Source organism: Saimiri boliviensis, chromosome 1 (assembly GCF_048565385.1).
Source record: "Saimiri boliviensis isolate mSaiBol1 chromosome 1, mSaiBol1.pri, whole genome shotgun sequence".
Classification (NCBI taxonomy): Eukaryota; Metazoa; Chordata; class Mammalia; order Primates; family Cebidae; genus Saimiri; species Saimiri boliviensis.
Window position 1 is genome coordinate 151,992,608 of NC_133449.1, and position 15,683 is coordinate 152,008,290.

Sequence of the window (15,683 nt, forward strand, 5' to 3'; positions counted from 1 at the left end):
GCACAGGGACAGGAATGGGGACAGCTATTCCAGCCTGAGAACTGCCCCAGGGTGCCCCAGCATACCACAACAGCAAGACCGGAGGAAACTAAACTCTTTCCAAGAAACCTAACTGCATCTCTGAAAAAAGATCAAGAAGATTTATACAAATACAAAAATGTCTAGAGCACAACAAGCTAAATTTCACAATGCCTGCCATCCAATCAAAGATTACCAGACGTTTAAAGCAGCAGGAGAACATGGCCAGTAATGAAGAGAAGAACCAATCAACAAACACCTGCCAAGAACAGCACAGAAACCAACACTGGCAAACGGGGACATTAAGACAGTTGTTAAAACTACTGGAAAAAATGGAACAGTTAAGTGCAGAAGTGGAAGAGACACATGTTGAAGTGGAAGCTACAATGTCTCAGATAAACAGGCTGTATGGGATTAATGACAGATTAGAATCTATAATAGAAAAGTTCAGTGTCCTTGAGGGAACAGCAATTGAAACTATCAAAAACAAAAAACAGAGGCTGGGCTCAGTGTCACGTCTGTAATCCCAGCACTTTGGGAGGCCAAGGGAGGTGGATCGCTTGAGGCCAGGAGTCAAAACCAACACGGCCAACATGGCGTAACCCCTTCTCTACTAAAAATAATTAGCCAGGCGTGGTCATGCAGCCCTGTAATCCCAGCTCCTCATGACACCAAGGCGTAAAAATCACTTGAACCCGGGAGGTGGAGGCTGCAGTGAGCCAAGATCACACCACTGCACTCCAGCCTGGGCGAGAGAGCGAGGCTCTGTCTCAAAAATAGGCAAACAAACACAGCATGCCTGTAATCCTAGCTACTGGGGAGGCTGAGGCAGGAGAATCATTTGAATCTCGGAAATGGAGACCATGGTGAGACAAGATCGTGCTATTGCACTCCAGCCTGGGAGGCAGACCAAAACTCCCTCTCAAAAAAAAGAATAAATAAAATGTATGACAACACTATAGGATAAAAATCAACATGATGGCTGTAAGGTGATTATCCTAAATGTCAGAAGGTGAAGTATCACTTGAAGGCAGGTTGTGATCAGCTAAAGATGTATACTAGAGAACCTACAGCAATACCTAAAGTAACAAAGACTTATAGCTAGGACCCCAATTAAGGAAATAAAACATTGGCCAGGCATAGTGGCTCATGCCTGTAATCTAAGCACTTTGGAGGCCAAGGAGGGTGGATCACCTGAGGTCGGGAGTTCAAGACCAGCCTGACCAACATGGTGAAACCCTGTCTTTATTAAAAAAGAAAAAGAAAGGAAATAAAACATAATCAGAAAAACACCAAAACAGATTGTAAAAAGATAAAAAAAAAAACAGGATAAAGGGAATGAACAAGAGACAGACGAGCAGATAACAGTAAAATGACAAGATCAAAACTAATCATATCGATAATTAAATTAAATGTAAGTAGCCTAACTACCACAATGAAAAGGCAGACACTCAACCTGGATTAAACAGCAACACCCAAGACACCGCTGACAATAACGCACTTTAAATACAAAGATGCAAAAAGGCAGAACATGCCATCACTAAGAAAACCAGCAAGAGAAAGCCAGAGAGGTGACCAATATTGGCAACAGTACATTTCAGAGCACACACTCTTACCAAGAAGGTACCTTACAATAATAAAGAGATCCATTCATCAAGGGAAACTAATAATCCCACACATATATGTACTAACAAAAGAGCTGCAAAAGAAATGAAGCCAAAGCAGCCAGAACTACTGGGAGAAACAGACAGGCCACAATTACAATCGGAGACCTTGACATTACTCTCTCAATAGCTGACAGAGCAACAAGTAAAAAGTGAGGAGGAGAAGGACCACACGATCAGCCAACTTGACCTAATTCTCCTGGATAAACACTTCCACTCTAAGAGCAGAAGGCCCCTTCTTTTCAGGAGCACTTGAACTAGGTACTAAGACCACTTCACACTAAACCATAAAAGAAAGCTCAGATTATTTAGGAATTTCATAATTCTAACTGTGTTATAGGATCATAATGGAATTAAACTAGAAATCAGTACCAAAAAGTCATCTGAAAAATATCACTTACAAAATCATCCAACACCATGAAATTACATAGAGATGGAATGGAACAGGCCAAGAAAAACCTGCACATGACAAGCTCAGAGCATTGCAGAGAGAGATCCAGGGCAACCTCCATACAGGGAGACAGAAGTACGCCTTGTTCACAAGCTGGGAGACTCAGCGGTGTTGGGAACGCACTTCTCTCCCAAATTAATCCACAGAATCAGTAACCTCAGTCAAAATCCCACAGGCCTCTTTGCACAAATTGGCAAGCCGATTCTAAAATTCATATGGAGACGTAATGGACCTAGAAGAGAGAAAATACATTGACAATAGAAAGGTAGGGGCTGCCTCATTTCACCAATTATGTTAAAGCTGCAGTAATCACAACAGCACAGTGCTGGATAAACTGCAAGACAGACAGACCAACGAGATAGAACAAAGTCCAGAAACAGATGCAGAAACACACCAATTTTTGAAAAATACATGAAGGCAATTCAGTGTAGAAAGGGTAGTCTCTTCAACAAATGGTTCTGGAACAACTGGGTGTTCATGGAGGAAATAAAGAATAAAAATCTTGTACGATGATAAAAAATCCTGCTCAATCGTGAACCAAAAATTATGAAGTTACTAAAAGAAAATAGAGGAGAAAATCTTTGTGAATTTGGGACAGCCAAAGATTTCTTAGCTACGATACCTGATCTGGTTTGGCGGTGTCCTCACCCAAATCTCATCTTGAATTGTAGCTCTCATCATTCTCATGTGTTGTGGGAGGGACCCGGTGGGAGATAACTAAATCATGGGGGCAGTGTCCCCCATACCGATCTTGTGGTAGTGAGTCTCATGAGATCTGATTTTATAAGTGTCTCCCCTTTTGCTTGGCTCTCAGTCTCTCTTGTCTGCCACCACGTAAGATGTGCCTTTTGCATTCTGCCAAGATTGTGAGGCCTTCTCAGCCATGTGGAACTGAGTCCGTTAAACCTCTTTTTCTTTATAAATCACCCAGTCTCAGGTATGTCTTTATCAGCAGTGTGAAAACAGACTAATACCCAAAGCATCATATATAACAGAAAAATTTGAAAAATTGGACTTTATCATAAAAAACTTCTCTTCAAAACACTTGATGAAGAGAATGAAAAGACAAGACAAGATTGGGAGAAAATATTTGGAAAGCAGATAATCTGATAAAGGCCTTGTATCCAGAACATATAAAGAACTCTCCCAAACTCAACAATAAGAAAAATAATCAGATTTAAAAATGCACAAAAAAACAGATGCTTTACCAAAGAAGATCTATGGATGACAAGTGAACTGAATGAAAAGATGCTCAACGTCATTAGTCACTTGGGGGCGGGGAAGGGGAAGGCCACAGTGAGACACCACTGCAAACCTTTTGGAAGGCCGAAATAAAAACTTTAAAAAAAATTAGCCAGGTGTGGTGACATGCACCTGCAGTCCCAGCTACTCAGGAGGCTGAGGTGGCAGGATCGTTTGGAGCTCAAGAGTCAGAGGCTGCAGAGAGCTATGATCCCACCACTGCACTCCAGCCTGGGTGACAGAGCAACATCCTGTCTCTAAAAGGAATGTTTGGCTGGGTATGGTGGCTCACTCCTGTAATCCCAGCACTTTGGGAGGCTGAGGCGGGTGGATCACAAGGTCAGGAGTTCAAGACCAGTCTGGCCAAGATGGTGAAACCCCATCTCTACTAAAAATACAAAATAAATTAGCCAGGCATGGTGGTGGGCACCTGTAATCCCAACTACTCAGGAGGCTGAGGCAGACAACTGCTTGAACCTGGGAGGCAGAGGCTGCAGTGAGCGGAGATCGTGCCACTGTACTCCAACCTCGGTGACAGAGCGAGACTCTGCCTCAAACAAAAAAAGTTAAAAACCTAATAATAAAGGGACTAAGTAAAAAGACTGCTACATACTGTTGAGAAGCTGCACTTCAACCACACAGGAAGATGGGCAACCTCGGAACACATGACACATGTGACCAGCAGCCACTACACACTGGGTGTTTACCCAAGAGAAAATGAAGATTTCCACACGGAACTGTATTTATGATATACAGCAATTTCATTCAGAATAGCCAAAAACCAGAAAAATTCCAAGTGTCCATCGCAAGGGAACATATAAACTATGGGGTCTCCATATGACAGAACACAGCTCAGCAGTGAAGATGATGCAGCTGTGTGCCCAGTGATCTCTCTCAAAACCAGCCATGCTGCATGAAAGGGGCAAAAGGACAGAGAGCACATGCTCCAGGATCGACACCATTCCTGGAAGACCTGACGACCACCTGGCACCTACAGTGACTCAAAGCGAGTTGGAGGGCGGTAGGGGGTGGGGAGAGGAAGCGGGGAGGAGGGATTCCTACCAAGCAAGAGGGGTCTTGAAAGTGAATGTAGTTCACTTTCAAGGGCTCCACAGAGTGTGTGTGTGTGTGTGTGTGTGTGTGTGTACATGCAAATTTATCACACTGTACTTTATATCTGCGCAGTTTATTATACACCAGTTATAACCTCAAGAAAGCTGTAAAAACTGTACTGTAGTGAATGATCTCTGACAACTGCTTCCTGCCTGTATGGCGCACCTGCAGGACATGCTTCCAGAGGTGGGGCTGCTGGCTGGGGGCACATGTCTCTGTCACCCCAGCAGACTCCGTGGGCTGCTCCCACTCACACCAACACTCTGAGCACGAGCCTAGAAGGTATTCCTGCAGCAGCAATGCCTCGCTCCTCTTGAGACAGGGAGCGCTGGCAGGAGAGACATCTGAGCACAGCCCAGTGTCACGTCTCTTGGGAGGGTGGCCACACAGCATGAGACCTAGCACACACCTCCAGCACCAGCTATGCCTCCTGGAGAGGTTTTGGGAGCCCTGCAAGTGCTGCAGCTTTACAGACAACCTCCTCGGTCTCCACATCCAATCTAGCAGGGAAGTCCTGGTACCCAGTACACAGGAGACTGAGGCTCAGAAAGCTGTGTGAGAGGCACCGCTCACAGAGCCGGTAAGGGGCCTGGCTGGACACCAAGCCTGGAGTAGGGCCTCGGGTGGGTGTTCCTGACCCCCGCCTCCCAGGGTTTCTCAGGGGCATGAACCTGCCCAAGGTGAACGAGTGACCACATGGCGGAGGCCTCCAGGAAGCTGCCCTTGGCAGGGACTTCTCAACTTAGGAAGATGCTGGATGAAAAGCCCCCAAGGACCCTTTTAAAATGATACTATGCATTCTGAAGGCTTGGGAGCAAAATGTTTTAAGGGGTGAATTTAAATGAGCGCATGCATGTAGCTGCAGCCATGTCCACAGAATGACCTGTGTGATCTCCCCTCACTGCCAGAGAGCAGGTCCACAGTGCCTGTCTGTGCACTGAAGGGGGTGCTTTCTTCCGCTGTCCTCCTTTTCCGACAAACTGCTACTGCACAGAGAGTGAGAAAGAGGACAAACGAATAAACAAGTTGGGGGTGTGTTCGAAAGCTCAGAATTCTGGTTTGCCTTCAAATGGTTCACAGTAATCAGTTCTGGCATAAGCTTCTTGAAATTGACTTAACTTCAACTTCTTTAAACATGAGGAGTGCTACATAAATTAGCTGCCAGCCTAGATTCTTCCTTGGGAAGATGACGCCAATCAAAGCAGGTGCCTGTCTCCGAGCGTGTGCGTGGAAAGCAGCTGGAGGGTAGCCGGGATCTTGCTTATAACAAACCCATCACACACGCTGGAAACTTTTGCAAGAAAAATGTTTAGTTGTTTTTGCTGAACTAAAAGATGCATAATGTTGAGGCGGGGGTGAGTGCTGCAGGTGAGGCTCCCAGGGCCTAGAGAGGGGACAATACCATGACCCAAGACCCAACAGACAGAGAGCATCTGGTCCAGGAAGCCCCTCACTCAGGCCAGCCTCCCAAAAGTCCCAGACACCTGCACTGTCCACCAGCCCCTCCCCATTAGGCCCTGACCACCACACTCCACGTTTTACTTTTCTGTCCCCTTCATCAAATGGCTGGCTCCATGTTTCCAGCCCTGATCATGCTCTCTGGCTCACAGCAGGCACTGATGATAATTTCCCTTGAACAATGGGTGTGGGAACCCCACCAGAGAGGCTAGCGAACAGGGTACGTAGGACCCCCAGCTCTGGAGATGGTCACACAAGGGTGGGTAGAACCCAGCTTAACCCAACATTTGCTGTGTGTCCTGACACAGAGCACCCCGCCCCCCACCTATACTTCTGTTTCTCATAAAGAGAGCATACGACAGAGCCCCACAGGCAGCAGTGTGATGGGGTGTGCACACCTGCCCTTCCTCTCCCACAGACATGGCTACCAAGCCGGATGACTGCTCGGCTCTGAAAGGCCCGCCACACTGGTGGACAGGGGACACCGTGGCCCTTCTATCTCCCGCTCTGACCTCAACCTTGTGCCACTATCCATGCGGTGGTGAGGGTGCTGTATGAGGAGCTCAAGGCAAAGTCCTCCAACACTCAACTGGGAGTAGGAAAGAAAGCCACCAAGCTTCAGGAGTTCTGGACCCTCCCTGCTCAGGAGTATGAATTCCGCCCCCAACTCTGTGGCCCCTGGCTCCGCTCTTTGCACACTGCCACAGGCTGAGCCCACAGGGCTGCAGTGGCAGCAGCAGTGGCAGCAACAGTGGCAGTAGGGAGCCTGAAGCAGGAGCCATGTTCTCTGTCTGAAGCTGCTGTGGTTCCAGATGAGCCGAACAAATTCCTGCTGCGTTTTCCTTTCTGTCCTCCCTCCTGTGGGGCTGGGAATGGGCCAAACCTCCGTGACACCAGCAGAGTACAATAGATGGTGCAAAGAGAGCCCCATGTCCCCGGAGGACCACCAAGGGGAAACCTGGAAATGTAAATGAACCTGGAAGATCACAGAATGGACAGACTAAAAAGGGCTGCCCTGGGGAGGGGTGGCGTCCTGGGTCGGGCCCTGCCAGAATCCCATCCAAACTGGCCTATGAAGCCGGTGACAGCTGAACTGACAGGCACTGCCAACATCCCAGGCCAAGGCGAGGAGCACTGCCAAGGCTTCACAACCTCAACTGGGATGGGAACTATGCCCCACAGAAGGTCGCTGGGACCTGGGCTAGAGTTCACCCAGGTCAACTCACTGCTAAACTAAAACGCTCACATTCCTCACACAGCATCTCTCACAATGTTCAGAACATAAGCCTGAATTACTCGGCACATGAAGAACCACAGAGATTTCAAGTCATCTGGGAAAGGCAGTTCTAGCTGCCGCGGCTGAGGAGACAGAGCTGGGTTATACGGCAAGCACCAGAGAGGGGCCACGAGACGGCCCACACAGACAAGCATACGCGTGCTCATGGTGAATGGAAACCCAAAGGTCTCGGCAAATTCACAGAAAAGTGAAGTGCTGAAAGGTATTTAAGGAAATAAATGGCTGAAAAATCCCAAATTTGGCAAAAAACCCCACAAAACCTACAGATTCAAGAAGCTAAGAAAATTCCAAACAGAATAAACCCAAAGAAATCCACACCCAGACATATCCAAATGAAACTGCTGAAAACTGAAGGCCAAAAAATTGTGAAAACAGAAAAAATCTGCATGCCCTCAAAGGGAACAACGATTTGAGCGTCTGCAAATCTCTCCCCAGGCAGGTATGACAGTGAGTGAGCAGGAGGAGGAACGCTGCGGTCGAGACATGCTGGGAGGTGAAGGCTGAGGCCCATGGTGCCTGCCCGAGGCTGAGCTCCTTCAGGAACACAGGAGGAATAAAGACGGCCCCACCCCAAGGGAACCCGTGAGGGATCACAGCCACCTGCTCTCCAGGAGTGGCTGCCGGAAATCCTTCAGAAGGAAAGAAGACACGAAGAATACCTGGAGCATTAATAAGGAAGGAAGAACAGAAATAGCAGCTACCTAGGCACACAGATGATACCTGGCTCTTCCACTGGTTTCTTCAAAACACCGATGACTGAAAACAAAGCCTGTGGCATTTCCATGTAGGTGGTGGGACGGCATGAATGGACAGGGCAAGGAAGCTGCAGGGAGGGGCTTCGGGTGTGACTTCAAGTGGGATAAGACTGATTCTAAGTAGGCAGTGGTAAGTAAGCGCTCTGTAATTCCCAGAGCAAACACTCAAAACATCAAACTGAGAAATACAATCAAATGCCATCAGCGAAATTAAAATCAAATACTAAACACCGTTCAAGTAACTCAACAGAAAGCAGGAAGTATGAAAAGGAAAAACAAAAATGGAGGAAACAGACAAAATAAATAATGAAACGGTAGCAAAGAAAAGAGAGATTGCCATGATGGTTCAGAAACTGACCTGATGACATGATGTATACAGAAACTCAAAATACAGGTACCAGTAGGTTCCAAGTCAAAGGACAGATATATTTATAGCAAGCAAACATTACAGTAGAGCCAGCTGGTGGGAGGGCGCAGAAGCAGTGTCCCCGAGAGTCACAGGCACACCCAGACCCCAACCTGGACTGCTCAGGAATGTCCTGCCAAGAGAAGGCTCAGGGCTTCCCGGAGAAACGGCTGATTGTAAAGCTGTGACAGAGAGGACACGAGGTGAGTCTGGGGCACCCTGTGGTGATGGAAAGTGAGGAAGGGCTCAGGAAACCCAATGATGGGGCGGGGTGGGGAAGGGCAGGGCATGGTCGGCCATGGGGAGATCATGCAGCGAAACAAGTCCCCGTGCATGAACCGGATCAGAACACGGAGCACGGGGCAAATGCACTTGAGTCCACGCTGCTAGTGATAAATGAAGAAGTGAATAAACGGGGAAGCGGAGACACTCTCCCTCCCAGAACTCACAACACACAGGTAGAGCTCATCCCTCCACAGGGGTAGCGTCGCCTGAGCCCCGAGGGATTCACTTCCAAAGAAGAGAGGAGAGAAAGCACACGCAGCTTCCTAGAGGCAGCACCGGGCAAAGCACGCCTTAGTCCAGTGGTCAGGTCCACTATTCACAATGCTGTCACGTGGACCTTGGGGGTCCCTGATATGATGTGGTGAAAAAGGACTTGCAGTCTGTGATCTTTCTTGCAAAAACCACAATCTCAGGTTAATAATGAAACACATCACACAAGCTCGATTCTAGGGACACCAAAACATACTGTTGAGGTCAGGAGATGCCAGGAAAGACAAACTGTCACAGAGCAGTGGCAGGAGAAATGTGACGACTGAAACCAACGTGGTCCCTGGCTGCAACAAGCAGGAAACCCCAGTGGATCCAAACGAGGGCTGGAGATGGGTCCAGAGTCACACCCATGGCGGCAATAGACGTCAACAGCATGAGAACTTGGCTGAGGAGGCTATGAGAACTCTCTGTCCGATTTGCACAACTTGCCTATAAACCAAGAATGATGTCAAAATGAAAAGGTGGCTGAAAAAAAAGAAAGGAACAAAGTAACACAGAGAACTCGAAGACAAGGTCGGCAAGGACTGGGAAGATCTGGACAGCGCCTTCCATCATTTCAGCCCAATCAACATTCAAAAAAGGTCAGCAAGGACCCGGAAGAAGTGGAAGGCGCCCTCCATCAGCTGTGAAGGGTCAGTGCAATCAACATTCACAGAACACACCAGCCAGGCACGGCCCAACACACACTCTTCCCAAGCACAGAAGAAAGCTGCCCCAAGACGGATCACATGGCTGGGGCCTCACATAAGCTTTCACAAGTTTAAAAGAACTAAAATTATACAAACGATACTCACAGACCATGATCAAATTAAACCAAGTAGCAATAACAGCATGGTAACAGGAAAATTCCAAACATTTGAAAATGTAACAACACATATCAAAATATTTCACGGCTTGAAGAACGTCATTAACTGAAACCAGAAAGAATTTTTAACTGAACGTAACATATCAAAACTTATGGATGGGTTAAACCAGCACTAAGAGAAAAAACTGTAGTTTCAAATATTTATATGAACAAAACAAGAAAGATCTGACCTCAATCAACTAAGCTTCTACCTTAGGAAACTAGAAAAAAGAGGGGGAAACCCAAGGCACGCAGAAGAAAGACTATCATAAAGAGCAGAAATCAACAAAACTGAAAACAAAACACCAACAGAGAAAAACCAAAGAACCCCAAAAATGGGCTCTTCAAATGACCACCTAAACTGCAAATCTCTAGCAAGACTGGAAAAGGAGTAAAAGAGAGATGACAAGGGAACACTTTCAGAAATGAGAAGTTTCTACTGCAGGTGCTGCAGGAGAGGGCAGACATGCCTGCGGCGTCCACGAAAAAGTGCCCAGCGTCACTCCTCTGTGGGGAAATGCAAACCAAAGCCCCATGCGGTGTCACCTCACACCCGTCAGGGCGGCTGCTATACAAAGGCAAGTGATAACAAGTGTTGGTGAGAGCATGTGGTGCTGCTGGTGAGAAATGCAAAGTAGTACAACCATCATGGAAACTGGTGTGGTGCTTTCTTAAAAATCTAAAACTACCATGGGACCCAGCAATCCCGTTTATGGGTATACACCCAAAGAAAATAAAGTCCGCACATCAAAAAGATACTTGCTCTCCCATGCTCATGATAGCCCTATTCACAATGACCAAGTTATGAAATCAACCTCCATGCCCATCGCAGAAGCAAAGAGCGGGATGGTGGTTACCGGGGCCGAGGAGGTCAGCGGGGTGGGGAGATGTTGGGCAAAGGACACAAAGATTCGGTCAGACAGGAGGAATACCTTCAAGAGATCTATCGTATATCTCAGTGACTACAGCTAGTAACAATGTATTGGATACTTGAAAATCACTAAACAACCAAGTTTTCAGTGTTCTCACCACACAAACGTTTATGTGAGGTCATGAATCTATTAATGAGCTCAAATCAACCCCTTCCCAATGTATATACATATTTCAAAACATGTTATATACCATAAATTTACACAATCTTGTCAATTTAAAAATGATTTTAAAAACCACAAATTTTTTTTTTTAAGCAATGGTACATCCATACAACGGAGTACGTCCTAGACAAAAAAAAAAAAAAAAAAAAAAAGGAGTGGATTATACCAGGCAGGAGATGAGTGAGAAAGCAGAGGACCCAGATGACATGAGAGCCCAATGAGACCCACAGGACACATTTGCGACAGAGAACACACCCTGTCCTTAGGTGTGCCCAAGGAACTCTCCAGAACAGACCCCAACGAGACCCACAGGACATACGTGCAACAGAAGAATACACTCTGTCCTCAGGTGTGCATGGGCTGCCCTCCAGAAGAGACCACATGCCAGGGACCCAATGAGACCTGCAGGACACATGAGCAACAGAAGAATATACCCTGTCCTCAGGTGTGCACGGGGTGTCCTCCAGAAGAGACCACATGCCAGTGACCCAGTGAGACCCGCAGGATGCACATGCAACAGCAGAATACACCCTGTCCTCAGGTGTCCCTGGGGTACCCTCCAGAAGAGACCACACGCCAGGGACCCAATGAGACCCGCAGGACGCACATGCAACAACAGAATACATGGTCCTCAGGTGCACATGGGGAACTCTCCAGAACAGACTACATGCCAGGCTACAAAGCAAGTCCTCATAAGCTAATCCATTAGCTCAATAGCATTAATGCAACTAAATGAAATTATAAATCAATAACAGAAGGAAAACCAGAAAACTCACAAATATGTGGAAACTAAGTAACAATCTCTTAAACAGCCAGTGGGTCAAAGAAATCACAAGGGAATTAGAAAATACCTGGAGATAAATAAAAATAAAGAGGAGAAATACAGAGCTGTGAATGACTATGTTAAAAAAGATCTTAAATCAGTAATCTGATTGTACACTTTAAGAAACCAGGAAAAGAAGAGCAAACTGAACTCAAAGCCAGCAGAAGGAAGGAAATAATCAAGATCAGGGCAAAGATAAGTGAGATCAAGAATATAAAAACCATAGAAAAAGTTGACAAAAAGAGAAATTGTTTATTTGGAAAGGTCAACAAAACAGATACATCTTTACCTAGACTGACAAAAAAAGAGAGAAGACTCAAATTACAAAATTCAGAAATGAAAGACGATACACTACTACTGATTTTACAGAAATAATGATTATAGGAGAACACTATGAACAACTGTACTCACACATTGGATAATTTTATTTTTTTTGAGACGGAGTTTCGTTCTTGTTACCCAGGCTGGATTGCAATGGCGCGATCTCAGCTCACTGCAACCTCCTCCTCCTGGGTTCAGGCAATTCTCCTGCCTCAGCCTCCTGAGTAGCTGGGATTACAGGCACGTGCCACCATGCCCAGCTAATTTTTTGTATTTTTAGTAGAGACGGGGTTTCACCATGTTGACCAGGATGGTCTCGATCTCTTGACCTTGTGATCCACCCGCTTCGGCCTCCCAAAGTGCTGGGATTACAGGCGTGAGCCACAGTGCCTGGCCCACATTGGATAATTTAAATGAAACAGACAAACTCCTATAAACACATAAACTACCAAAAAACTGACTCAAGAAGAAACAGAAAATCTGAGTAGAGGTATGAACAAGTAAGGAGGCTAAATCAGCAATCAAAAACCTCCAAAAGAAGTAAAGACGACCATCAGATAATGGTCACCAGCTTTACTGCTGAATTCTACCGAAAGGTTACAGAAAAATTAGCACCCATCTTTCCCAAACTCTTCCAAAAGGCTGGTGAGGAAGGAAAACTTCCTAATTCATTCCAGGAAGCCAACACCACATGCTGATTCTGAAGCCAGACAAAGACACTATGAGAAAATTCAGACCAGTAACCTTTCTGAATAGAAATGTAAAAATCCTCAGCAAGTTCTCAGCAAACCCAGTACCTTATTAACAGGATTATACATGGGGTTTATATCAGGAATGCAAGGTTGTTCCTATGAAAATCAATCAGGGAAATACATCACAGTAACAGAATGAAGAGACAAACCACATGCATACTGCAATCGAGGCAGAAAAAGCATTTCACAAAATTCTTCCTCTATCACAACAAACACACTAAATGGACTAGAAACCTAAGAGAACTGCAGGCATGTGGGGATAAGAAGTACATCCACTTTTATTTGCTTTAATTACTGTTTTAAAACTCTGAAGATAAGGCAGGCTCTATGACCTGCTCCCTGGATAAGGGTACCACTGCCTGCCCTTGGTACTAGCTGACCATGAACGAAGGTTTAAAATGAACGCCTTCCATCGTGTGTGTTATGCCTCAACATGATAAATATCCTCAAAACTCTTCTCAGGACTGCAATTAGAATTCAATCACGTGGCCCATGCATGCAGTGCAGTGTTGGGCCCACAGTGAGCCCTACACAAACGTCGGCTGCCTCTCACTGCAATCGCGGCCACTGCTGCTGCTATGGGCAGTGGCCGTCACCACTAGGAAACACAGGGATCGGATTTCTAGGTGCAGCCAGGCTCCCACAGGCTACAGACTCCCACAGGCTATAGTCAGTCTTTTAAGACACACAAAATTCTCTCTCTCGCACAGAAGTCGAAACATGGCCAACAGTTCACCTTCCCTTTTTTTTTTCTTTTTCCCTCCTCGCCTTTCTCACCTTCCCTCTTAATAGGTGAAAACTCGAAACCACTCAAGCTCCAGAAGGGGTTAATCAACTCTACATCAAGACTCATAAAAGCTTATAAAAACATGGAGAAGTGTTTTTGTTAATATACATAGTGGAGAAACAGGATGCAAGCGATGTGTGTTTCACTTGAAATGTATTTATATAAACGGAAAAATCATCAAAGACCTCAGTTAGACGGTGGCTTGAACATGTGCATTTAAGTGTGACCTCTCTCAAAATCCAGTTAAAAAAAGAGTAAAGGTTTTGTTTACTTTTTTTGAGGTATTTACCTGAAGACGAAGAAAATAAAAGAAGGCACAACATCAAATAACCTTTAGAACAGAAGCTGGAAAGCTTACAGATGGATGAGTGTCAAACAATCCCCAAAAAGCTGAATCCTGGGCAAGCAATGGAACAGCCAAGAAGCCTTTACAGTACAAGATCCCCAGGTTCCGGGATGCCCACCCCAGCAGTGACTTCCAGAAGCCGGGAGAAGGGAGGGCTGGAACTGCAGGACTGGCCAAAGACCTTTAAAGCAAAATAAAGACAGCATTACAGATCCACAGCAATTTGTGGAAAATGTACAAGGAGGACCGTGTCCTCTTTACCCAATCTCCCTCAATGGTAACAACTTAAACAACAACATCAAAAATGGGAAAGCTAAGGTCGGTACAATCCTGACACCGTTCATACGCTGTCAGCTCACAGGAACTTCCCTCGATGACAACTCCCACACCACTGTCATGCGTGTAGATGCGTCCACCCATAACTGCCATTCAGCCACAGGCCTGTCCTGACACTGGAAGGCTTGCCCACCTGTCCTTGGCAATGTCTTCAATTTTCTGTGTCAAATTTATGTTAATTATTAACGGTTTGGTAGAATCTCTAGGGAAACCATTTGGGCCTAGGAATAGCCTTCATTTTTAACTATGACTTCCATTTTTCAAAATCGTTTACAAGACTGTTTGGATAACCTACTTCATCTTGGTTGAGTCTGGTGACTTGTGGGTTGTAAGGAGTGAATCCACTACTTAAAGTTGTTTGTAGCATAACACCCTGCGTCATGGCTATAGGACCTGTAGTGATGACCTCTATTTCATTGCTGATATTCATTGGTGGCGTCTTTTAATTTTTGTCAAATTTGCTAGAGGTTTATCAATTTTATTGAATTTTTTTTAAAGCCACCGCTTATTGTTTTAGTAATTTTCTCTGTTTTTTTCTTTTCAATTTCATTGCTTTTTGCTCGTTGTTATTTCCTTCGTCCTGCTTGTTCTGGCTATTCCACTCTCCTTTTCCCAGACTCTTGAAGTAGGAACATAAATTAGAGAGCGTTCCTCTTTTCCAACATGAACACTGAGCGTGACATAGTTGCTTCTCAGCCCCCGTCTGGGTGGACCCCACTAATTTGGACGTGTGTATTTCCATATTGCTCAGTGTACTTAGTTGTACTTGGAGACTTCCTCCCCACATGGGCAATTTAGAAGCATGTTGCTGAGATTTCCCTGTTGTTCTTCTGTTACTGACATCTAGTTTGGGTTCATTATACTCAGAACACCCAGTCTGAATGAATTCAATTCTTTTGAGTTTACTGGGGTCTGTTTGATGACCCGGGATGTGATATATTGACTGTCCCGGGTGAACATGGAGGCAAGAGTGCTCCACGCATGGATAGGGCATTCCACAGACACTGATTAGGTCCTGCGGGTTGATGGGGACATTCAGCCCCATCAGTCATGGAGGGGGAAGTGTGAGAGTCCTCAACTGTAAATGTACATTTGCCTGATTCTCTGTACATCCCAGCTGCTTCTGTTTGCTGGGTTTTGAAACTTTTGTTTGGCTCTTATACATCTAGGAGTGCCAGACCTGGGGGCAGGGTAGGAGTTCTGCCACCGCACAGGCCTGGTGGACACCATCCTGGCACACATGGAGTATGGACGTGCAGCTGTTCACAAGGGCCGTGGATTGCTGTAGACCTCCCCCATGCTGCTCTGTTTCATTGGTGCTGGGTGAGGTGGAGGCTCCAGTCCCTGCTGGGCACCCCAACACCACTGGATGGGAGAACCAGAGCTGGGCCTGCCTCTGCCGAGTGGCGCCAAAATTCCTG

General features: G+C 46.0%; 1 protein-coding gene across 5 annotated transcripts in view; it reads right to left on the reverse strand.

The window, feature by feature from the left end:
- Positions 1 to 15,683, reverse strand: part of MAD1L1 (mitotic arrest deficient 1 like 1) — a 397,602-nt gene that overhangs the window by 130,869 nt on the left and 251,050 nt on the right. The window lies entirely within an intron of this gene.